Genomic DNA, 26,366 nt, shown 5'->3' with positions numbered 1-26,366 from the left:
TTCAATAAAAGATATTACCTCACTCGTCTTGTCTAAGAAAAAAAGTTTTGACATTAACTAAAGCCAATACTGCTTCATTCGCAAGTTACATTCAGCCCATTATTTGTGCAATAGCTCCCCACTGGTTATATCAGTCATATGAAATAGCTGGTTTATTAGTAACCAGAGTAACCATACTTGTGGTGGTGCATAAATAAATGGCTCCAGTCCTGCATGCAGAACCACATGGTCAAACCTGTGCACTTATCCAAACTCTATGGACTTTCCTAGTGAGGAAAACAGAAAGGAGCATAAACTTTGTCAAATTAAGTGTAAAAAATATAAGAAGAAAAGCCAAAAGTTTGAAAAACAGCTAGTCAAAAATTCAAAAAGTAATAGCGAAATGTTTTTTAAGTACATCAGAAGCAGGAAGCCTACTAAACCCGGTGTGGCCCTTTGACAATCGAGATGCTAAAGGAGCACTAAAAGATGATAAAGTCATAGCAGAGAAGCTAAACGAATTCTTTGCTTCAGTCTTCATGGCTGAGAATATTGGGGAGGTACCCACATCTGAGCCATTTTTTAGGTGACAAATCTGAGGAATTGTCCCAGATTGAGGTGTCATTAGAGGAGGTTTTAAAACAAATTGATAACCATAACAATAATAAATCATCAGGACCAGATGGCATTCACCCAAAAGTTCTCAAAGAACTCAAATATGAAATTGTGGAACTAATTAACTGTGGTTTGAAACCTATTCTTTATATCAGTTTCTTTACCTAATGACTGGAAGACAGTTAACGTGATGCCAATATTTAAAAAGGGCTATAGACGTGATCCTGGTAATTATAGACTGGTAAGTCTAAAATCAGTATCGGGCAAATTAGTTGAAACTATAGTAAAGAATAAAATTGTCAGACACTTAGATGATCATAATTTGTTGAGGGAAAGTCAACATGGTTTCTGTAAAGGGAAATCATGCCTTACTAATCTGCTACAGTTTTTTGAGGGGGGATCAACAAACATGTAGACAAGGGCAATCCAGTGGATATAGTATACTTAGATTTCCAGAAAGCCTTTGCCAGGGTCTGTCACCAAAGGTATGTAAGTAAAGTAAGTTGTCATGGGATAAGAGGGAAGGTCCTCTTATGGACTGATAACTGCCTAAAAGACAGGTAGGAATAAATGGTAAGTTTTCTGAATGCAGAGAGCTAACTAGTGGGGTCCCCCAAGGGTCTGTACTGGGGCCAATCCTATTCAACTTATTTATAAATGATCTAGAGAAAAGGGTAAACAATGAGGTGGCATTTGCAGATGATCCCAAACTGCTTAAATAGTTTAGACCAAAGCAGACTGTGATGAGCTTCAAAAAGATCTCAACAAACTAAGTGATTGGGCAACAAAATGGCAAATGAAATTTAATGTTGATAAACGTAAAGTAATGCACATTGGAAAAAATGTCAACTATATGTATACAACTACTCAAGAATGAGATCTTGGAATCATTGTGGATAGTTCTCGGAAAACATCCACTCAATGTGCAGCAGCAGTCAAAAAAGCAAATAGAATGTTAAGAATAATTTAAAAAGGGATAGAGAATAAGAGAGAATATCTTATTGCCTGTATATAAAACCATGGTATGCCCACATCTTGAGATGTGGTCGCCTCATCTCAAAAAAGATATATTGGCATTAGAAAGGTTCAGAAAAGGGCAACAAAAATGATTAGGAGTTTGGAACGAGTCCCATATGAAGAGAGATTAAAAAGGACTTGGACTTTTCAGCTTAAAAAAGAAGAGACTAAGGGGGGATATGATTGAGGTCTATAAAATCATGAGTGTTGTGGAGAAAGTGAATAAGGAAAAGTTATTTACTTGTTCCCATAATATAAGAACTAGGGGGTCACCAAATGAAATTCATAGGCAGCAGGTTTAAAATAAACAAAAGGAAGTTTTTCTTCACTCAGCACACAGTCAACCTGTGGAAACTCCTTGCCAGAGGATATGGTGAAAGCTAGAACTTTAACAGGGTTCAAAAAAGAGCTAGATAGAGTCATGGAGGTTAGGTCCAATACTGGCTATTAGCCAGAATAGGTAGGAATGGTGTCCTTAGCCTCTGTGTCTGGAAATGAATGACAGGAGAGGGATCACGTGAGGATTACCTGTTGTTACCTTCCTCTGAAGCATCTGGTAATAGCCAAGGATAAACCTTTGGTCTGACCCAGTACGGCCATTCTTATGTTCTTGACTTCAGTGGGGCTCTGTGAAAGAAATGGGCCATGCATCCAAAAAGAAATGAGAATTAAATGATCTCTTTTAAGATTAGGAATTGCAAAGCCTCTCACTACAAAGGAAGAGGCATTTGATGGATCAAGTTCTTAACCCTGGCAGTGTTAGAGTGTTCCCCCCATTTTAATGGGGATGAACTTTAACTGATCACATATTTATGCTCACTCAACAGTGATTGATTGTGTTTGAAAATGTATTTCCATTAATTGTTAGATTTTTAAAAGCACATTCTTAGTGGTTTGTGCCAGAAATATGATACACTTTGAAATTCATTCCAACCATATGTCATTTCCTTTCAGGGTCAATTCTTAATTTTGTTTTATTTTTTATTTTTTTAAAGAGTTTCCATTAATGCATCTGTTTTAATTTCTCTAGATCATGTATTTTTAATGTATTGTCAAATGGCTGTATGATAGGGGTAGTTCTTAAAAATCTCTCTGTTAGTGGTTAATCTACATTTTACACATCTTAAGTAACACCCAAACATTTGAATTCCATAAAATGGAAAGCTGTGACTGGACTGTAAGCCAGAAATTATGAGCAAGAGCTAGTGTTCCTTATGGACCTACAACACTATTTAATTTGAAATGGAAAATACCACCACAATTTGTTAGACTCTACTATGAAAGTTTCAGGGTCTCATGAGAAAGTGAATTCTTGCATATATCAGCTCAGTGATCACAAAACTGTTCTGATGTGGTATGCAGTTATTGTATTTAGATTTTCTGAGAGGAACTCAAGCAATGGGGCTTGTTGAAGGCCTTTTATACACAAATGGAAGTCTCAACTTGTCTAATTATTCTACTAAGATTCATCAAAGAGCAGGGCCCTTAGTGGATATAAAATTTTGTATCCATATCTGCATTTGTAGCCACAAAAATGAGCCACGGATACCTGCATCCGCTTCTCCGCTGCAGATACCCGTGGCTATAAAGCAGATAACTAACAATGAGAGGAAATGAACTCCCTTTACTGCAATTTAATACTATGTATACATATATTCTGTATCTCATTGATACAGAAAGTAAGTAGAGCTTCATGCCAAAAACACAGTTTCTCCAGACTTTATTTTCCCTCAAAATTGTCCTCCATTGCTCAAGAGATTCACCTGTGTGAACAGCCTCACATAAGGCAGAAGAGAGAAGCAAAAGAGCTACCTCAGAATCAATTTTTAAAATATATTTTTCAACTGAAGATAGTTAGAAAACAACTTTTCTTAGCAAACATCTTTTAAAAGGATACACAGGATGAAACCATTTCTAGTAATTTGACTTTCTGACCTTTCAATAAGACAAAAGAGAGATACTTTTCATGTAGTAAGATAAAAGTATTCGTTTTTCCTAGATTCTCGCTACTATAGTTCGTATTTCTTCCATTTTTGGTCTTCAAGTATTATATCAACAGCAACAACACATCAGAATAAAATGCCATCTGGAGCTTGATTTGGCTTTGTTGAAGTGAAAAATTATGGGAGTTGAGTACTGAAATTGACATGAAATCAAACAATATAAGGTAATCAAGCCCATATTACATTTTAATTAAACAAAGGTCACTTCTTTCAAGACATCATTTTTTGCCAACTAATTTGTACACTTCTGATGTTAATTAAAGCACACCACAAGATGGAAAACAGATGTAACTGAAAATGTTAAACATGTTAATGGCATCCAGCCCATTTTCAGATGCTGCTATCATCCCTTGTCTTTGAATTAATGAGTTGTTACAATAGTATGATTTATATCAGTTGTACCTAACTCACAAAAGAATAGCCACTCAATACAATATACAAACCTAGACTCTTAATTGTAGAGTGCAATGAACCAAAGGGAATCTTGAATATACTGTTAGGCATTTGTAAACATTATTTTCCTTTTCTGCTTCTTGTTAAATTTCTTTCCCTTGCAATAAAGTTTTCAAGCTGTACTTTACTGGTAGGTTTGTACAGGCAGTCCCCAGGTTACGTACAAGATAGGGACTGTAGGTTTGTTCTTAAGTTGAATCTGTATGTAAGTCAGAACTGGCGTCCAGATTCAGCCGCTGCTGAAACTGACTGCCAGTTCTGACTTACATACAGATTCAACTTAAGAACCCCAAGTCAGCTGCTGAAACTGATCAGCGGCTGATTCCAGGAAGCCCGGGGCAGAGCAACTGTGCCTCGGGCTTCCTGTAGTCAGCGCTGGTCAGCTTCAGCAGCGGCTGAATCAGGATGCCTGGGGCAGAGCAGCTGGGGTGCTGCTGAGTTGGTGCAGTAGTGCCCAGAGCGGCGCTGCGGGACCAACCGGCAGCGCCCCAGCTGCTCTGCCCCAGGGTCCACAACAAAAGCCTGGTCTGCTGGGGGGGGGGGGGGGGGCACACTAGCTGCACCCCCCCAGCAGACCAGGGACAGGAGGAGCAAAGCCACAGCGGTGGGGTGCCGCGCCTCTGAGGCTTTGCTCTGGCGTGGGACCCGCCGCCGCTGCAGCTTTGCTCCCGGTGCCCCTGGTCTGCTGGAGACGGTCCCCAGCAGACCAGGGGCACCGGGAGCAAAGCCGCAGCCGCGGCAGGGTCCCGGGCTTCTGAGGCTTTGCTCTGGCCGTCTCCAGCAGACATGGGGCACCGGGAGCAAAGCCGCAGCAGCGGCGGGTTCCCGCGCTTCTGAGGCTTTGCCAGAGCAAAGCCTCAGAAGCCCGGGACCCCGCCGCGGCTGCGGCTTTGCTCCCCCTGTCCCTGGTCTGCTGGGGACCATCTCCAGCAGACCAGGGGCACCGCAAGCAAAGCCGCAGCCAGCAGACCAGGGGCACAGGGAGCAGCTTTTCTCGCCCCGGAGGTCAAAGTGGAGGACTGCTGCCTGTGAGGTCCGGGGCAAGAAAGCCCCGTTCGTAAGTGCGGATCCGACATAAGTCGGATCCGCGTAAGTCGGGGACTTCCTGTACTACCAAAGTAGCAGGAAATAAAGAGTGCTAATCACGAGGGATAAAAAACAAACAAAAACACATTTAGAACTAAATAACTATGTAATGTGATCTCATTCTGTACATCATTATTTTTCAGTGGGTCCAACCAGACCTGATACCACATTCTCCTCCACACAACCTCAGCACACCATTCTCTCTCTGCTGTCTGAGCCTCCAGCAAGAACTTTTAATTACTGTTCCAGGTATTAGTCAATAAACACTGGGTATGTGACTGTGTCCATCCAAACAATTATCAAACAAATGTTGTGTGAGGCCCAGAGAAAATAGAACTAAAAAAACATTACTACAGAAGGGTTTTTTTGAATCGTGCCTGTAATTCTTTTTTCCTCTCTCAGTTAATAAGAAAATTTATTAATTTCCTGTCTCATTTTCTGGGATTTTAGTGTATATGAGGTAAGGTTCAAACTCCTTCCTTACCTCCTCCCTTCCCCCCAAAAAGGAATGAGCTACACTGCATATTTGTTGCAGGTTGAAAAACTCAAAACAAAATGTACTGAAAAAAGTTTGTCTTCCAAAGATGTAGACTGAAGATGTCATTTAATACCACAGGATTGTCACAATATTGTAATTAAAAGTAGAGGGTAGAAACAGAATTCAGTGATCACTATTACACCAAGAAAAGAAAGTGAGACTGTTTGTCCTATCCGTATATATTTTTTAAATGTATAGCCATATAGTTGGTGTAAGAAATCTCCCATAATACTTTTCCAGAGCATATGACTTTTCTCCCGATGTACCCACACAAGTCCTCCTTGCATGAAAGTGTTGGAGAACACAGCGCTGGATAGGAGAACAAGTAATATTTATTTTGGTTTTCCTGAGCTCCAGAGTGATGTATAAACACTTTTTTTCTTAAAAGTAACACTGGAATCAGATCTGCAGGTCCAGTGCTTTTTCCTTGAAATAAGCGTACTTATTACTGGCCTAATCCTGCCTGGTGCTGAATGTCTCTTGCAAGATACTAAGGGCCATCAACCCCCAATAGAAGCTGGAGCTACAGGATTTGCTCTATTGAGCAAGTTTTCCCAAATTCATTTTCTGCTAGCACAGGTGTAGCTCTTTTCCTATCCATTGTCAGCCAGCGGAGCGGGCTCGTGAGGCCTCTGAATAGCATTCTATTAGAAGTTAATATGAGTGTATATGTAGATTACTGTTGTCTAAAGAGATGAAAATCCATTTAGAGAAGGAAAGTCAGAGCTGTAACCAAATCCCAACTTCAATTCCATGATTTAAGATGTATATTCCAAATCTGCTAAACAGGACATGAATGCGTATATCAGGTTTGCTGTTGACAAGTGGCTGGCTATAGATTCAAGAATGACTAGCAACAAAGAAAGAAAACCAACTGAATGAGTCTCATAATGAAAGTTGGAAGCACAGGGACTTGGGGAGAAGTAGAAGGGATGGAAAAGGCATTAATGGATAAATGATGAGAGAGGTGGAATGGAGTAAGGGGGAAAGCATTAAATAGATGAAGAATGGAGCCCTAAATTTTCACTGGAAATTAATCAGATTATAAATGCATTTTAAATAATTGAAAGAAAAAAAAAATCTAGGAGAATGTAAGATGACCACAGACAACTCTATTCAAATTCTGTATTTGACATACTAATACAATAATCACAATAAAAATAATTACAAGTACAAAAACAAGTGAGCTATAATTGCTTACAAATAACATATCTAATATTTTACATGTCCCAAAAAACCCTCAAAAAACAAAACAAACAAAAAAAACCAACAACAACCAGAAACACAAACAAGTTACCAGCCCAAACTAAGTGGGTGAATGGAATTTTTTTGTAAGGCTGCTCTACATAAATGGACTGGATGAGAACTCAGTCACAGCATGAAATAGAAGAGTTAACACTATCCAGGAGAATTACTGAAGAAAACTAAATGGGGTCACATGGAAAAACTAAATATCTCATGCTTTAAAATTGCATACAGTACTTACAAAGAGAACTGGCAAAAAGGCATAGTGTTTTCATTAAATTCACCTTCTGCATTAGCTGCCTGTGTTCCTCCTGGCACCTATTCTCTCCTAGTAAGCGCTTATAAATTATTCATAACATAATGCACTGAAAAATAAGCCAAAGATGCTTTTGTAACATGTTCTAGAATTCACATATAATACTATATATTCATTTCGTGTAAATATATTTATGAATTTAAGTGCAAAAGAAAAGCTGAGGTAACAAAATAGATGCATACATGTTTATTTCTGTTCTGTATGGGTATGTCTACATTATGGGACAAAGTCGAATTAAGATATGCAATTTCAGCTACATTAACTGTGTGGCTGAAGTCAAAGTAGCTTAACTCGGCTTTTGGCGCTGTCTACGCTGCAGGAAGTTGAAGGAAGAAGACTTTCCCTTTGACTTCCCTTACTCTTCGTGATAGTAGGGTTAAAGGCATCGACTGGAATTCCCCCCTCAATTCAAATTAGCTGTCTTAACTAGACTGCTAATTCAAACCCTGGAAGATCGACAGCAGCAGCTTTGATCTTTCTCGGTAGCATAGACGTACTTTGAGAATTACAGAGCTGTGTGAAGTATTAAAAAACCCTCAGTGGATGAAATGTAACTAAGCCGAGCAAAATCTGAACAAGGAAAACACATGGCCTATCTTGTATTGCTTGAATAAGGAAGTAAAGAGTACTGTAAGCAACAAGAAATGTTATTTTTAAAGAAATATAAACACAACAGTCGTGAGGGTTGCTAGGAAATGTTTAAAAAGTCAGAACTAAAACAAAGGAAAAATTCAAGGAGAAAAATTGTGAATGCTGGTTTTGGAATCTATTTCTATTAAAAAGAAAGTTTCTTAAACAGATTCCTAATAGACAAACAAGGAGCTGCAATGTCACAGCAATGACATGAAAATCAAATAGGCAAGAGATATATGGGGAAAATAATTTGCTCCATGGAAAATGAGAGTGGACAGTTGGAGAAGGAACTTGGGAACAGATTTCTTTAACGGATGCTGTATCAAGGTTTATTTATTGTGTTCTTGATCATACAGGAGCTAATATACATAATGCTCAGCATATGCCCATCTGCTTTATTTCACTATGCAGGCAATAAAGTGTGGCCTAATGGACACAGAACAAGACTTAGATGCACAAGAGCTCTGTTCTATTTCTGGCTCTATCACTTGATTTCATATCACTACTTCTCTCTCTAGTTCAGCTTCTCAATCTGTAAAACGGGGATAATGATACTGACCTTCAGCTGGAGCTTGATCTCTCAGGACTTCCAGAATCCTATCTCCCTAACAAGTGGCCTAAACACCCCCACTTAAATTGGGGCTCAACTCCCAGCTCTGCAGCAGGAAGCTCAGGAGTCTAGAGCAGGGCTACTCAACTATGGAAGCCTCATGGGCCACAATGATACTCATAGCACATGCCGAGGCCTGAAACTGAAGTGTAGTTGCATGTACATGCAAATACATATGCAAATAGCTTCTTTCACACAGACAGGCATGAATACAAAGATTAAGGCAAGACTACACGAAACGCAGGCCCCATTTAAGTCAGTTCTGCTGATATTAATAAAGTGCAATATTTACCCAATTTCCACCCGACAGTACTTTTAATGAGCAATCACAGTCCAGGAATTTAACTACTAAAACACATATCAACAAAAGAACATTATATTGAATACTATTTGTTTTGGCTCCCACCTGCAGGCCCTGCGTAAACCCAAACTGCACCAGGGGCCGCAAACGGGCCGCAGGCTGCATGCAGCCCATGGGCCAAGTGTTGAGTAGCCCTGCTCTAGAGATTATGGAGCCCTCTAGTAGCTGAGTACTTAACTGTGTAATACAGTAGTGTCCACTATAGCATTTCCAGCCATCTGAGCTGGGCCCAGGGTGGGGGAAAGACAGGGATGGCCATTACTTTTTGCAGGGAACCACTGTACAAATTTTGGTAAGTCATCACTGGTTGGCTCTGGGCCTGTGAAAAATGATAGGAATGCGGACTGGAGAAAGACACACTTTGTGACAGATTTTATCTGTATGAGAGTATGTGTGGCACAGGACAGTGTGTGTGGCACAATGTGAATGTGTGATAGTGAATGTGCGTGTGAGAAAGTGACTGTAGCACAGAGACAGGATATAGCACAGACCGGGTGTGTGATACAGGGACTAGGTGTATGCCATACGGCGTGTGTGGATGTGTGATAGAGAGTGTGTATGCTAGCTGCTGCTGGGTAAGTTTCTGTGAAATGCTATGTGATGTCTGAAGCTCTCTTGCTCTGTTGTCCCCCTCTCCTCCCACCCTGCAAAGATGTGGTATATGATGGGGGGAGGGAGAGGGAGAGAGACGAGAGGGTGAGTGAGAGAGCATGTACGGTCAAGTTGGGTGCTGGAGAAGACAGGCACTCATCTCATTCACTCACCATTCATAACTCAGGCAGGAGCAGCCCCAACAGGGGTAAGGAGGAAAAAGGGGCAACTGCTCTGAGACTGAGCAATTTAAAAGGTCTTCAAGCTCCTGGCTGTTGCCGCCTTCACAGCAACTGGATCCCTAGTCCCTTTAAGTTTCTGCCAGAGCCTATGATGGTGCTACCCTGGTGGTGCTGAAAGGCTGGCTAGGAAAGGCTCATCCCTAGCCATATCCCTTTCCCCCCAGTGCCTAGAAAAGTCTCTTGTCATCCTGTCTTCCCCGACCTCTGCTCTTCAAAAATGGGGTACAGGGACAGGGAGACACCTTGACTTCAGCACAGCTCCCTCTGCACAGCTAGCAAGGGCCTTGAGAACAGCTTGGCTGCAGGACGGAGCAAAGTGGAAGGACGGGGAGGGGCAGTGCCCCTCCAAAGTGGAGGGGAGGGGAACAGACTGCCAGGTGTAAATATGTATGCTCTGCTAATCACCTGGGTGGGCCAGATCCAGCCTGCAGTCTGTATTTTGCCCACTCATGGGGAAAGGTAACTAGTAATAGGCCAGCAGGCAGAGGCTGCTCAAGCCAACCTGTCATCCAAGGCAAAAATTTCCATGTGCTGCCCCTCTCCTACTCAGAAATTTATATCAGGTACCCACTAACCACCATCCCCCAACCCACAACTCACCCCCAGTCTCCTCAAGGTCTGCTCCCTCTACCCTTTGTCTAGAGCTGCTCAGCTCAACCACAATAGGACCCAGAAGCCTGTCGCCAAGTCCCCTGCTCTCTGTATCCCCAGCTAATACCACCTACACTCCATATGCTTCCAGCCCATAGGCAAGAGATTTTCCTTAACAGAAGAGTACTTCCTACCTCTTTGAACCCCTGGGGAAGAGGTAGGATTGATTTTTGCTCCTCTGAGCCCTACCAGTCACCCCTCTCCCTGTTAGAGGCAGTCCCATGAATCTCATCCCCTGCTGCCCATGGACGGAACCAGCCGGAGCTGCTACCTAACTTGTTTATGCCTAGAGTGGCCTCTAACAGCAGGTTCTCTACAGTTCCTTATTCTATGAATAATCCCATTGATGTTAACAGGGCTGATGGAAAGCGGTACTACACAATCAAGGGCAGCAGAATCAGGATCTCCAATTTTCTTCAGTCCTTCCCCAGGAAAAAAAAATCCCATTCACTACATTCCTTGAGGTAAATACACTGTATATTTGACTCTGTGTTACTGAAAACCTCACATTTATTTAAACCATAGCATATCTACCAAATAGTACTGAACTCATTCAACAGTGAGAAAAATGAAACATATAGACATACATTGCTAAGAGATACATAGCAAGTAATAGAGACAGAAATAGAACTGAGCATTTGATTTCCAAATCTTTGTTTTAAAGACCTGAAAATATACGATGGGACAGAAAATGAATACAGTTTAATTTAGAGAAATGTGGAAGATAACGACTGATAAGCCAATGGACTAAACTAAGGACGACATAACTTTTGCAGGTTGGACTTCTCTAGTCTGGCACACTCTGGTCAGATAAGAACATAAGAGTGGCCATACTGGGTCAGGCCAAAGGTCCTTCTTACAGCGGCCAGTACCAGGTGCCCTAGAAGGAGTGGACCGAAGACAATGATCAAGCAATTTGTCTCCTGTCATCCTTCTCCAGCCCCTGACAAACAGAGGCCAAGAGCACCATTCCTTACCCCCCGACTAATATCCTTTTATGGACCTAATCTCCATGCTCAGATGTTCACTTATCATGGGTGTGGTCCCATGAAGTGTGTTTACAGCCCCCAGTCCTAGCTCTCAGGCTGCTATGCTGCTATTTATCTCTAATTTACCCCCAAATATCTTCTAAGAGATCAGTAAGCAGTGGAAGTATTGGTAATGCTGCTAAACAATACAGACCTGCCATAATCCGGCAAATTCTCTAGGACAGCACTGGTCAGGTCCTGAGCATGTCAGACTAGTGACAGATGATGTGGGGAAAGCTGAAGTACTCATTGCTTTCTTTGCCTCTGTATTCACGGACAAGGTCGGCTCCTGGACTTCTGTGCCAAGTGACGCAAGATGGGATGAAGATGGACAGCCCGTGGTGGGTAAAGAACAGGTTAGGAACTATTTAGAAAAACTAAACGTACATAAATCCATGGGTCCGGACTTAGTGCATCCGAGGGTGCTGAGGGACTTGGCAAATGTCATTGTGGAGCCTTTGGCTATTATCTTTGAAAAGTCGTGGAGATTGGGAGAAATCCCGGATGACTGGAAAAAGGCAAATGTAGTGCCCATCTTCAAAAAAGGGAAGAAGGATGATCCAGGGAACTATAGGCCGGTCAGTCTTACCTTGGTTCCTGGAAAAATCATGGAAGGGATCCTTAAGGAATCCATAATGAGGCACTTGGATGAGAGGAAAGTGATTAGGAATAGTCACCATGGATTCACAAAGGGCAAGTCGTGCCTGACCAATCTGATTAGCTTCTATGATGAGGTAACTGGCTCGGTGGACATGGGGAAGTCAGTGGATGTTATATACCTTGACTTTAGCAAGACTTTTGATATGGTCTCCCACAATATTCTTGCTATCAAGTTAAGGGATTGTGGATTGGATAAATGCACGGTAAGATGGATAGAAAGATGGCTAGAAGTCCGGGCCCAGCGGGTAGTGATCGATGGCTCGATGTCAGGATGGCGGTCGGTTTGTAGCGGAGTGCCCCAAGGTTCGGTTCTAGGACCGGTTTTGTTCAATATCTTTATTAATGATCTGGATGAGGAGATGGATTGCACCCTCAGCAAGTTTGCGGATGACACGAAGCTGGGGGAGAGGTAGATACCCTTAAGGGCAGAGATAGGGTACAGAATGACTTAGACCAATTGGAGGATTGGGCCACAAGAAATCTGATGAGGTTCAACAAGGACAAGTGTAGAGTCCTGCACTTGGGACAGAAGAATCCCAAGCATAGTTACAAGCTGGGGACCAACCGGTTAAGTAGTAGTTCTGTAGAAAAGGACCTGGGGGTTACAGTGGATGAGAAGCTAGATATGAGTCAACAGTGTGCCCTTGTAGCCAAGAAGGTTAATGGCATATTAGGTTGCATTAAGAGGAGCATTGCCAGCAGATCCAGAGATGTCATCATTCCCCTTTATTCGGCTTTGGTGAGGCCGCATCTGGAGTAGTGTGTCCAGTTCTGGGCCCCCCACTACAAAAAGGATATGGACGCATTGGAGCGAGTCCAGCAGAGGGCAACCAAAATGATTAGGGGGCTGGAGCATATGACTTATGAGGAGAGGCTGAGGGACTTGGGTCTGTTTAGTCTGCAGAAGCGAAGAGTGAGGGGGGATTTGATAGCAGCCTTCAACTTCCTGAAGGGAGGTTCCAAGGAGGATGGAGAGAGGCTGTTCTCAGTAGTGACAGATGGCAGAACAAGGAGCAATGGTCTCAAGTTGTGGTGGGAGAAGTCCAGGTTGGATATTAGAAAAAACTATTTCACTAGGAGGGTGGTGAAGCACTGGAATGGGTTACCTAGGGAAGTAGTGGAGTCTCCATCCCTAGAGGTGTTTAAGTCTTGGCTTGACAAAGCGCTGGCCGGGTTGATTAAGTTGGAATTGGTCCTGCCTAGAGCAGGGGGCTAGACTTGATGACCTTCTGAGGTCTCTTCCAGTTCTATGATTCTATGACTAGAGAGGTTCAACCTGTAGTATACGAACTGTAGAAAAAGCCTGGAAGCAATTAGCCTGTTATCTGGCTTCAGTAAAAACAGGATGCTGGGGTATCTCAGAAAAAAATATAAACCCCAGAAGGCTTTTTTTTTTATTATACAGGGTTCTGATTAAACTGTGCCTGCTGAGTTTCATGTTTCTATTTTATAGTATTTATTGAAAAATTCAGCTTACTGCCAAAAGAGAAAACATCAGATAAATCAGAGATGCAGTTCATCTCTCTCCCCTCTCCTCCAGCCACGTGTCTTCCAGTATATGGCTCTGCAAATTAAGGGTCAAATTTGGTCAGGAGGAATTGCTAGGCAGGACTCTATAGTCCATGTCAGCAGGCACAATGATTGTGAAGAGAACACACATACAAAAAAGATTTTAGTTTATCTATTTTTACCATATAGTATACATTATATAATGGAGCATACAAGGGATATTTAAAAATGATTTTGGTATATAAGTACACAATTATTACTATAACTGTAGAGATGGTTAGTGACAGACAATGCAATTTATTTAAAGTTATTTTTAAAACCTCTTATTATCCAAGACTTTTTTCCCCTGTCCCTTCCACTGAAAATCAGCACATTTTACTACACACAGGTCATAAATGGCAACACTATCATGAAGGTGCCAAATTTTGGAGCATATTTTTGCTGCTGTGAGATGTGGCTTTGCTGAATATAACTGGCATCTGCTTTGGTGCGATAGTTCATAATGTGCTTTGGAAAATCGTTCAGTTTCTGACTTGCCCTCTTAAATTGAAGTTTAATTAGCCTTCCATCCTGAAGACTTTTTTGATCCATTTTGTATTTAAGAATTAGGTTCTCTCAGAAGTGGCCTACCTATCTAAAGTGGACTCTATATAAAAGACACAAGATGCAATACTGTGGTCAAGAGTTAATGTGATCCTTGGATGCAGAAACAGGGAAATATAATCCTATTTCCTCTAAACATAGGTGCCAAATTCCACTCTAGCCAGGGGTTACTCAACCCCTCTACCACCCTAGGCCCTGCCCTCACTCCATCCTTTCCCTCAAACTCCCACACTCCACCTCTTTCTGCTCCCTCCCCCAAAGTGCACCCCATCCACACTCCCCCTTGAACCTCCCAAAGACGGCAAAAAGAGTTGTTGGTGATAGGCACGCAGTGGTGGGAGGGAGGGAGGGAGGAGTTGATCAGTGGGGCCCCCCAGCTGGCGGGAGGTGCTGGGGGGGGAGGTAGAGCACCCACTAATTTTTCTTTGTGGGTGCTCCAGTCAGTCAATGTCTGTGCCTCTGTATTTGTAATGGGCGTGACTACTACTGGAATATTTTTTCTAGTTCTGGTGTCCACACTTCAGGAAGGATTTTGCCCAACTAGAGAGAGCTCAGAAAAGAGTCACAAGAATGATTAAAGTATTAGAAAATATATCTCAGAAAGAGAGAGATACAAGGAGATCAATATGTTCTACTTAAAGAGAAGATTGAAAGGTTATTAGGTTATACGTTTCTACCTGGGAAACAAGATCCAGTGGTTGGAAAATGAAGCTAGACAAATTCAGACTGAAAATAAGGCACACATTTTTAACAGTAAGAGTAATTAATCACTGGAACAATTTACCAAGGCTCGCAGTGGAATTTCCATCACTGGCAATTTTTAAAATCAAGATTGTAGGTTTGTCTAAGAAACAGCAGGCTCCCATCAAGCAAGAATTATTTTGGGGAAGGTCTGTGGCTTGTGTTTGGGTGGTTGGATTAGATGATCACAATGTTTTTTTCTGGTCTTAAAATATATGAATCTATGAACTGCCCGGACACCCAAAATGGCAGCTCCTGCTCCAAAACTTCAGCAGCTGGGCTGTCTCATATATCCACACCCCTTGCTGCTGCCAAAAAACAAGCCCAAAAGGTTTGCCTCTCATGCCATAGCAGGGGATTTATTTCCTGTTTTGGGGCTAGAGACAGCTGGGAAACAACTCCTTCATCTCTCCAAAAACAGCGATAAGCCTATATAGGCTAAATGACGTACATGTTGGATGCTTATGGAGTGTTAAGAATAGACCACCACCACTATGGCAAATCTGGATGAAATATATTGAAATCTATGAAAATACGTGGACGATTCTAAAATTACTAAAACCTTTATGTAGAAACATTTTGTTCCTTATATATTAAGGAAATCTGTTAACTTCAAAAATTCAGTTCTGAGATGTACTGAGAACCAACAAGATCCTATGGGTTTCAATAGGAATGCAGAAAACTCAGCAGCTCACAGTGTCTAGACCCAAGTGAATGCTGCAGAAGGAAAAGCTGGTAAATAAATATTGATGTACCGGCAACACACACAACCTTCTCTCAGGAAATGTTTTGTATAGAAAGAGCTGTACTATCTCAGTACTTCTGTATTGTCTGTCACTAACCCCAATAAAAGAAAATGGACTTTGACTCTTGTATATGTATATGGCTTAGCATTATACTGTGGTTGGTGATCTTGCAAGCTGCTGGGTACAATCCTTGAAATTAAAGAGAGTTTCAACACTTTACAGGATTGGCCCCTCTTTCTCCCCCCCCCCCCCCACGCTCTATGAAAATTGGCTTATGAATATAAATATGGATAACTCAAAGATGCTTTGGATAAAATACTCACGTACCCTATCAATTTTAATGTTACAATCTGCTGGGTCTGTATATACTATTTTGGTGCACGTTCCATTCTTGTATGTAAAGTTAGAAATATGAAGTATGAGACTGTTTATATTTTTAAATGTGCTAATAAGAGCCATCACTGGTGCCCCAGAAGCCTTAATGACTTGATCAACTGAACAACTTGTAAACAGCCTTGTTTGTCCTGAAATACCAAAAGTGATTGGATTAGTAAGACATGTGACCATACTACTTAGTACATGCAGTCCCCGAGTTAAGCGGATCCGACTTTTGTCGGATCAGCACTTACGAACGGGGCCCTCTCCCTGGTCTCCAGCAGACCAGGGAGAGGAAGCAAAGCGGCGGAACACGCGGGAAGCCCAGACGCGTCTGGGCTGTCCGCCGCCCGCGTGCTCCGCGGCTTTGCTCTGCTTTGCTCCCCGTCTCCCTGCCAGGAGACCAGGGGGACGGGGAGCAAAGCAGAGCAAAGCCCCGGAGCACGCGGGCGGCAGACAGCCCAGACGCGTCTGGGCTGCCTGCCGCCCGCGTGCTCCGGGGCTTTGCTCCGGGCGGCCGTAGTACAGCAGCTGGGGCGCTGCCGGTTGGTCCCGTAGTGCCGCTCTGGGCGCTACGGGACCAACCCGGCAGCACCCCAGCTGCCCTGCTCCAGGAGTCCTGATTCAGCCACTGCTGGTCAGTTTCAGCAGCGGCTGAATCAGGACGCCTGGGGCAGAGCAGCTTGGGTGCTGCTGGGTTGGTCCAGCGGTGGCGCTACTGGACCAACCCAGCAGCACCCAAACTGCTCTGCCCCAGGCGCCCCCAAGTCAGCCGCTGCTGAAACTGACCAGTGGCTGACTACAGGAAGCCCCTGCCCGGGGCTTCCTGGAATCAGCCGCTGATCAGTTTCAGCAGCGGCTGAATCTGGACGCCAGTTCCGACTTACATACAGATTCAACTTAAGAACAAACCTACAGTCCCTATCTTGTACGTAATCCGGGGACTGCCTGTACTGGGATTCCATTTTGACCCAAGTAGTTTTCCATGGAAGGGGGAATACAGAACGAAAAAATTCCCATTCTAGAGAAAGACTATTTAAGCAAGGGGAAGCTATCAGCCCTTGGTCTTTGGCTGGTATGGTACACTCCAAAGAGGGCTGGCTACCCAAGTCAGGATAAAAATCTCTGACCTGAAGATTATGCCTCGAACAAGAACAGCTCATTAGGGTAAGAATATGTTTGCAATAATTTTTTTAGTGAATTCAAATGAAAAGAAAATGCATTGCTAGTTCTAAGTTAGTAATTTACTTTGATCTGTTTGTTTTCACGTGAAACCTCTTAAATTCTACTGTTTGTATTTAATAAAAACACTTTTGTTTACGGGGGGGGGGGGGGGAAGGGGGAAGGACCAGTGTCTCTCTTTTATTAATAAAGAGGACGAACATCCTCATGAACTTTTACTCAGAGAAAGACGGATTTATGTGGAGTTTTGGTCCCTTTTGAGGATTGGTTTCCTGGGTGCCATGCCCTAGAACAGAATTCTCCTAGAGGTGAAGTATCAGGGGGAGACCAGAGACTCAGAGTGGTGAGGAGCCCCAGAGAGCAAGATGGAGGGTGTCAGTGGCATAATCATTACACTAGGAACAATCCCAAAGGGATTTCTGTCCTCATACCCCATCACGACCCCTTAATGAATACTTGTTGGGGCACAGTGTCAAGGGAGAAATCACTACTCTGATGCACAATAGTTAATACTGTGTCTAACTATATTCAAAATAAGGAAGTCTCTCAAATTTCTCTTTGCCAATCCCTCCCCATCTTGTATTACATTAAATATTTTCAGTGTTTGATAAAAAATAAATTCAATGTCTTTTTCTGTGAATATTTTAATAGACATGAATCAGAAAGTTGGGTATCACAGACTAAATGAACATTAAGTCTACTTCTACAAATTCAAAGTGTACATCCCACTGAAATTTTAGAACCATAAGCTAAATACACATCACATGTGCTTTATAACACATAATGGAATGTGGATGTTTGACTAAATCTGTCAGATAACCAATTAGTTCTTATGTAAGCAGGCTGTACAGTTACTTCTACCTAGTAAAGGTCAGAACATAGACAACACTATTATCAAAAGAGAAGCCCAAAGCCTTAGATATAATGTCCTTGCCTACATTTAACCTTAGCCCTTTGTAGAGATCTCTTTGTTAAAAAAATTATATTGACTTTGTAGATGCAGATTTTAAAAGGTTTAAAGTTCAGTAACATTAAGAACTGTAACACTATTTACGAAGGAAAAGATAAGAGGAAATCCCTTACTACTGTTACCACTGCTTTTGGGGGAAGGAGAGGGTTATGCTAATCTTCACAGCATAGCTGAACTATTTACAAAAGCCTGAGTGCAGTATTTCGAATTAACGGTTGAACGTTTAAGTTGAAATCTTGGAGAGATGTTACTCCTTAAGGTCAACTTTTAATTAAATAGAAGACAACCCATCACTCTTTATGTTTGAATAGTCTGCCCTGCAATAGGTCTGTGTTTTAGACACGATCATTTTAATATTGAGAGAATTTGAAAGAAACCATTGAGAGAGCTGTGAAAGTAAATATGGGGTTAGGTGTCCTGTTGAAAGGAATTAAAAATAAGGATCAATTTAAATAGAATATGATGAAATAAGATCTCTACATGCAGTAACCAATTCCATCTGTCTACATCTGGCACTGCAACAAAATGGAAAGGCTAAAACAAATCAGGATTAAAGCCATTTCTCAGATAAAATGGAATAGTTTCAGAAGACCACTTAGCCAATCATTTTAGTTCAGTTCATACTCACCTTGAAAAGATATCACAAGTTGTACTTCTACAGTACACCACGGTGTGATGATGGGTGCACCTTTTACCACACACCATACTTCTCCAGCTTTAGCAAAATATGCTTGGGACACCAGATGCGTCTGCCACACGTTCGGCTGTTGCACGCCACGATACTCAGGGTCGCCAATGTCCTACAGCCCAGAAGGACTGTCACAGCTTACACACTGCTTAAAGCAGCCACCAGCTGGCGGCGGTGTGGGGGTCTCTGCTTGGGGGTAGGGGTCTCCATGCACTGCCCCTCACCCACAGTATAATTCTCACAGCTTCCATTGGTTGTAAACCATGGAGATCCAGTGCCCAACTCCCCCCACCCCAGTGTGCACGTACACCATGCATCTGGTCACTTTAAGCAGCATGTTGGGGTATTTCAGGCAGGAAGCCTACTTCAGGGTCTCACTGGGCTGGTGGCTGGGAGCCATCTACGATAAGCACCTCACCCTCTGCCTCAGATCACAGAGCTCTCTCCTGTTCCCAATTTCTGACACAGACCATTAATATCATAAAAGAGTGTGACCCTTGACCAATAACCAAATTCTTAAAGTGGCCCTACATCAGAAATTATTGCCCAGCCCTGGGCTGCACACATTGCTGTAGAGACAATTTAGCAAGTGAAGTACAATAATTGCTATCCATAAGTCTTAGAGAGGCGGCAACTATATTTCTAGGCATAAAGCTATCCATAAGGGCAAACCAAATAACATTGTGGTCAAAACAAAACAAATAAAAGTCTGGGTTTTCCCTGCAGTTCTCCACAAGGTAAAAGGTCAGTAGTCTATGTAAAAGGGGTCTGATCCCCCAAACCTCTGGAGTCTGAAGGACCCAGGCTGAGTCCCCATGGTTCTAAACAACAAGGGAAAAAACAAAGTAAAGAAGGTTTAAACAGACACAGAGTAACTCTCACATTGCAATATAGATAATTGCCCATTCAAGTACTCTCACAGCTGTTGAAAATGAGCCACTCGGATGTACTGACGTCACACTCACACTTCTGTATCCATTTTCTCTCTTTTCTTTTCAGCATCTGAGTGAGTGAGTTGTATCTCACAAAAGCTTATGCCCCAACACCCTAAATACATTTGTTATTTAGTTTTAAAAGTGCCACCGGACTCAAAGTAAAGAAGGTGTCTCTCCTTCTGACGTCCAAGTGGCAGAGGCTTTTCAACTGTTCTTCTACTCCTTCTGGTTGGTGGGGCTTTGGAGTTCTGTTCTTTGGCTCTGCTTATCTCTGAATACTACTCCGAGCAAGATGTGGATCCATCTTTTTTAGGGCTGCCCCTCTCCAGGTTTACCAGGACTCACAGGTATACAGGGATGGAGATACTGTACCCAGAGGAACTCTTGAACTTCTTCCTGACTGAAACGGATACTGTCCCACCATACTACCATTATGTTGAAATAATGTGGAATTTTCATAGAAAACATTATTTACCTTTTATATATACACACATTACTCCAAATTATCATATTATCCCAACAAAATTATGGGAACCTACAAGAATGAAATTGCTTAAAGTTACCTGTTGATTCTCTATATAAGAATTCTCTTTGTATAACTAAAAGACGTTAAAATTTTAAAGACTCAATGACCTGAATGGATTACATACATTCTGGAGTTATTTTTCCATCTCATGATAAAATATCCCAACACATTCAGGAACCTTCTTCCAATAACTATTTTTCTGTTAAAATATGAACATACCTTATTTGGACTCCAATAAGTACGTATGAATTTTTAGACACCTGTACGGGCATTATATACCACAAATTACCCCCCTCTGACAGTGACATGCTACACAGCTTTCACTGCCGTGTACCACAGCTTTTTGCAGTTAGATTCCCACTAAAAGTCAGCCAACATAAGTTAACTCTGATTAGTTTTATGGCTACTGCAGTGTGCCACTGATCACTGACACGCTTCTTGACACATAGCTCTCAAGAATCATAATTGTAGTTAAAAAAATATTTTAAATTATCTTTCGCAATCATTTTCTTGATAGTTCTGTTAGCTGAATGTCATCAGCTAAGTATTCCTTGTAACCTATTAACCTAGTACTTGTACAACTGCTGTATGTTGATCAGTAATCCATGTAACAAATTCTACATACTTAATCAAGTACTGCAACATAATTTTTAACAAAACTTTAGAGACACAAAGTATCATTAATATGGAAGGGAGAAAAGAGGAAAGGCAAAAACAAAATATTTGTGTTAATCAGTAAACAGTATTTAAATGAAAGGAATGTGTCTTGTAAACAGATGAGGTGATCAGATTAGTATTCAAATTGTTTTGCATTTCATTTAAACCCTCTCAACTTCTGGATCATTACCATTGTTACTGAACATTATATTGCAACAGCACAAGAGGCTAAACAGGTCAAAGCTGCATTGTGTTAAGACTGTATCCACAATTAGTCAAAGAGTCTCTGCTCTAAAGAGCTTTCTGTCCAAAAAGGCAAGACATAACAATAGAGGAGAAAAACAGACTGGGCTAGAACATTGTTTTTGTATTGTCTGTTTAACATAGAAATATGGACTATGTAATAAAAACGATTTAGTTTTATACCCATAAAGATTCCATGTCTTTGTCCTCATGCTCCATCTGCTACTGAACAAAAATTCCATAAACGTTTAGAGTGGAATGTATGACCTGGGTTACTAGCTTCACACCATATAACATCAATGCAGTTTGTGTTTTATCAAAATAGAACATATCAGCAGGGTTCTATTTGCTATGTGCACTTTACTGTCTCTATTTGCTTTCAAACTATTAATAGTTTGAATGGAAACATAGTACAGCATAAGTTTTAAATGAAAGACAAATATTACTTTGGTATTTTCTGCTTACGACAAAGTCATCACTTTTCCCACTTCATGCCTTGCCAAATGATTTTTAAATCAGTAAGCTATATGCATGTAACAGGAGTTCTTATTGACAGAATACTGGGCCAAGTGTCATTGCTTTTCAGAGATTCTGTGTCTGCTTACTAGCTTAGATGTCAGTGCTTGAAAGACTTGCCCCTGAAAAATTACTTCCTCAGCCCCACTACACACTGAAGGAATGCTTCTGGGGAAACTGAGGCAGGAGTACACATGAGCCCTTACTATCTGGACACATTGGTACGCAGAGACTGAGCGCTCTCCTACCTTGCCTTAACACAACACCAGTTTCACTATTAAAGCCCTTGAAACCAACACATCAATTACAAATTAAGGGCCAGATTTACCAATACATTTGGACTGCTTTGGACTTCACTGGTGATGCAAAGTAGCTGTAAACTAAAATTAACTGGCTTGATTTACTTCGGCTAGTTTATTGTACTGATGAATCTGTCCTGAAAAATAAAATAAAATAAACTAAAATAAAATAATATTTCTTATTTAGTAGTAGGTATAATTTTTTTAATAAACTTAAGCATACTAAAGACATTTCCTGCCAATCTTCCTCTGCTCCCATACAAACAAAACATGACATTTAGGTGGTGTTGATGTTGAGTATGTCAGTAACATAAGAGTAAAACACATTACAGCGATGCTTTAATTATCCCAAACCAAAGTGTTAAAAACCCAGGAAATTCAGAGTAAAGGTTACACTTAAAATAAAAGCAAACACATTGGCTACGTCTACACTGGCCCCAAATTCCGGAAAAGGGATGCAAAGCAGGTAAATCAGAATAGGGAAATCCGCGGGGGATTTAAATATCCCCCGCGGGATTTAAATAAACATGTCAGCCGCTTTTTTTCCAGCTTGGGGAAAAGCCGGAAAAAAAGCGTCTAGACTGGCGCGATCCTCCGGAATAAGAGATCCTCCGGAAAAGGGCTTTATTCCGGAGGATCGCGCCAGTCTAGACACTTTTTTTCCGGCTTTTCCCCAAACCGGAAAAAAAGCGGCGGACATGTTTATTTAAATCCGCGGGGGATATTTAAATCTCCCGCGGATTTCCCTATTCTGACTTACCTGCTTTGCATCCCTTTTCCGGAATTTGGGGCCAGTGTAGACGTAGCCAATAAGAACAGTGCACAATCAGTAGGGTGTAATGGTGGCTTAAAGCCACTTTGGCCCCTCAGCTCCCCCTAGGTTGCAAAGCCTGGGCAAGGTCTATACTATAGCACAGCATCTCACTCTAGGATTTAAAAACAAGAAAGGCACAATTAAGACATCTTAACTCCCTCCCCCCCTTCAGTGATGTCATGAAAGGGGGAAAATGTGTCTTCATGTCAGTGCCTTAATAGTGTTTTTATAGCCATGTTGGTCCCAGGATATAAGAGATGAGGTGAGGTAATAGCTTTTATTGGACCAGCTTCTGCTGCTAGCTTGTTTCTCTCACAAATAGAAGTTTGTTCAATAAAAGATATTATCCCACAGACCTCGTTTCTCTCAAGTACCTTAATAATGCATTTTTAATCTTATCTTGTTTGGATTTCTTTTAAGTACAAACTTAACTCTGAATTTCCTGACTTTGTAACATTTGGCTTTGGGGTAATTACAACTTCCTTATAATGTGTTAGTTACTCTTGCCTTACTGATATAAACTCTCAACCTCAACTCTATCATAACTTTTTTTTGTAAGAGTATATACTGGGCTTCAGAGGATTAGATATTTTTACTTGTGAATACAATAAATCCAATTACACTGGCAAATGAAATAATCATGTTAGCTGTTGGGTAATAATTTTGTAGAAAGAATTTACTATAGTGCCACAAATCCAGAATATAGGAAGGTAAGATCAGCTCATCTGGACTGTAGAAATGACACATGAATATAAGGGGAAAAAAGTCATAATGCTGGGAGATTGTTTTTCCTCACTGCTCTCTACTAATCTCCTGTGTTTCTCATATTTCTGTGGTGATAAGCTCCTCTCCAGTGGCACTGATGTTGAATCTTGATTAAAAAAACGTAGAGCCTGCCCAAAGCAGTAATTTGGGCACAATTATTTTAGATCTGCAATTAAACCATACTTTTCAATGTCAGGTTACTAATTAGACTTGGGTTTTTGGCAGTCTGGATTTTAATTATGGTCTACCGCTATTCAAAAACTTAATTTTGTATTTAATTGAGGTGACGATGGATGGATGCGTAAATGCATAGGTTAGGATATTAATCTTTAGTGAGCAGGGCAAAGGCCCAGGGGGTGGGCCAAATTCCTTTGGGCAGTGACCCAGCTCCTGGAGGCCAGTTGTAGCATGCTCCTTATACAGGGGCTACAATTGATCAATCCCTCTAAGCAGTGCAGTAAAGCTTTGACTCAGTGGGGTTGACACACTTGTCAGGCCCCTGGGCAAGTCGCAGGGGCTGGCTCTGTGCTCCCAGAAGGGATGGGATGGGGACACTCGGCCCTCAGCACCACTCAGAGCAATTTAAGGAGTCCGAGGCTTTGCCAGCACTACTTCTACTTCTTCTACCAAAAACGTCTGCCAAAGCCACTCATCCTCCTTTTAAATGGCCACAAAACTGTTCTGTCTGCATTTCACAGACATGCAGACAAATAACACTCAATACACCAGAAATAGTTCTGTAGTTGAACAGCTCCTTGCTGTGGTCCAGGCTGCCCGTGTACGGCTTCATGAGCAAGGGGTAGGTTGCATCACCAAGTATCACTATTGGCATTTCAACATCTCCAATTGTAATTTTCAGGTCAGGGAAAAAAGTTCCAGCTTGTAGCTTGCCAAACAGGCAGGAGTTTCTAAAGATGCATCCCATCCCAGGTTGATGTCAGTGAAATGGCCCTTCTGATCCACCAGCCCCTGGCAGCACTGAGAAGTACTTTTTTTGGTTTATGTACTCCTTTGCAAGGTGGTCAGGTACCAAGACAGGGATGCATGTTTCATCTTTGCCCCACCACAGTTAGGGAACCCCAGCTCAGCAAAGCCCTCCACTATGTCCTCCACATTTCAGAGAGGCATTACACTCTGTACCAGAAGGGTACTGATTGCCTTGTCTACTTGGATCACAACAGCACCCACTGTAGATTTTCCCACCCTGAACTGATTCCCAACTGACTGCTAGTTTTGTGGCATTGCAAGCTTCCACAGGGCTATTGCCACTTGCTTCTCCACTGTCCGAACAGGTCTCATTCTGGTATGTTTGCACTTCAGGGAAGGGCAAAACAATTCACAAAGTTCCATGAAAGTGACTTTATGCATGCAAAAGTGCCCCGTACCTGCATCACAATGTGTTTATTTCATGGCATCAGAACTGGCATTCCATTGCATACAAAGGATTGAATGCCAGCAGCATTTGCAATTTGCTCAACTCAAATCCTTTGCAGAAGAGTATGTTCATTGCTTCCTGAGATTCTTCCTCGTTCCAGTGGACCCTGGATATACTCTGGACATACTCCAGCATTAGACACACCAAGGTTAACATGAGCATCATAAAGCTTTGATGCTAAACAAGATCCACAGTGGGTTCCATGCTCACGCTATAGCGTCTGTGCAGATAATCAACAAGAAAAAAATGGGTACAAATAGACTGTCACTGCAGGGGGAAGAAAGGAAACGAGTGCATTATGGGATGCTTCCAATATGTACTCACAACCACTCATGACTCAGTTTTAATCCCAGCATGCACTGGGAGCATAACCCAGAATGCAAAGGAGTACAGGTACTATGGGATAGCTACCCACAGTGCATCACTCGCAAAGTCAACGGTAACCAACTTACTGAGAATGTGCTACTTCCAAATACATTGAATTCTTGTGTTCAGTGGGGACATGAACCTTTGACTGGACAAAATCAGGCGCTAAAAACTGACCTTAATAATTTCAGCCTTATCATGTAGCATAGACGTGGCCTAACATACACAAGCAATATCTCATATCTCTCACTTGAGTCTACCAATGGTTCTCAATGCATTACTTCTAATTAGTACCTTGTAATAGTCCACTGATCAGAATGGTTCTTTTGGTTTTGGCCAGTTGTGAATTCACAAGTCACCACACCCATTGTAAAAAAAGAAAAAACAAAAAGGATGAAACAGCACCTGGTAAACATAAGACTTTGCATGGCTGACATTTCTTTGTCCTCATTTTAAAAAAGTAACTCAAGGGCAAAAAAACCCCAAACAAACAAAAAAACCACACCTCTCTTTTAGATATGTACCACTCTGCCCTGTTTCTAATACTTTCAAATTAGACTTTCAGGGTACAACAATTCCTGGCAGTACTGATCCAGAACACAAACATTCGTCTACACTATGCCAGTACATATACTGATATATTTCAAAGAATAGATGTAGCATGCATTGGCATAAAACTGCTTTTCCTAATGTCTCTTGGAGAATCAGAGTTAACTACACCATCAAAAGCACTTTTACATGTGTATATATGTCTCTATGCTAGGGTTTATGCTGACATAGCAAAATCAGTTTAAACAAAGAAACAAAAAACATCACTCCCCTAATTGATATAGATCTGCAATTGTAAGTTTTAAATATAAACAAGACTATGCATAGAACAAAAGCCAAACTGATGTTTAGCATGAAGTATAATTTGTAGTGTCATTGATATAAGGTCATAAATGCAAGGATTTTATCTGTTGTAATTT

The 26,366-nt window shown here is 41.6% G+C and overlaps 1 protein-coding gene across 4 annotated transcripts in view; it reads right to left on the bottom strand.

Annotated features, from left to right (window-relative positions):
• The window catches only part of PALLD (palladin, cytoskeletal associated protein), a 324,324-nt gene that overhangs the window by 138,103 nt on the left and 159,855 nt on the right, over positions 1–26,366 (bottom strand). The gene's annotated exons all lie outside the window — the stretch shown is intronic.

This window comes from Pelodiscus sinensis, chromosome 5, assembly GCF_049634645.1.
Source record: "Pelodiscus sinensis isolate JC-2024 chromosome 5, ASM4963464v1, whole genome shotgun sequence".
Classification (NCBI taxonomy): domain Eukaryota; kingdom Metazoa; phylum Chordata; order Testudines; family Trionychidae; genus Pelodiscus; species Pelodiscus sinensis.
This window is presented reverse-complemented; position numbering and strand designations above follow the sequence as displayed.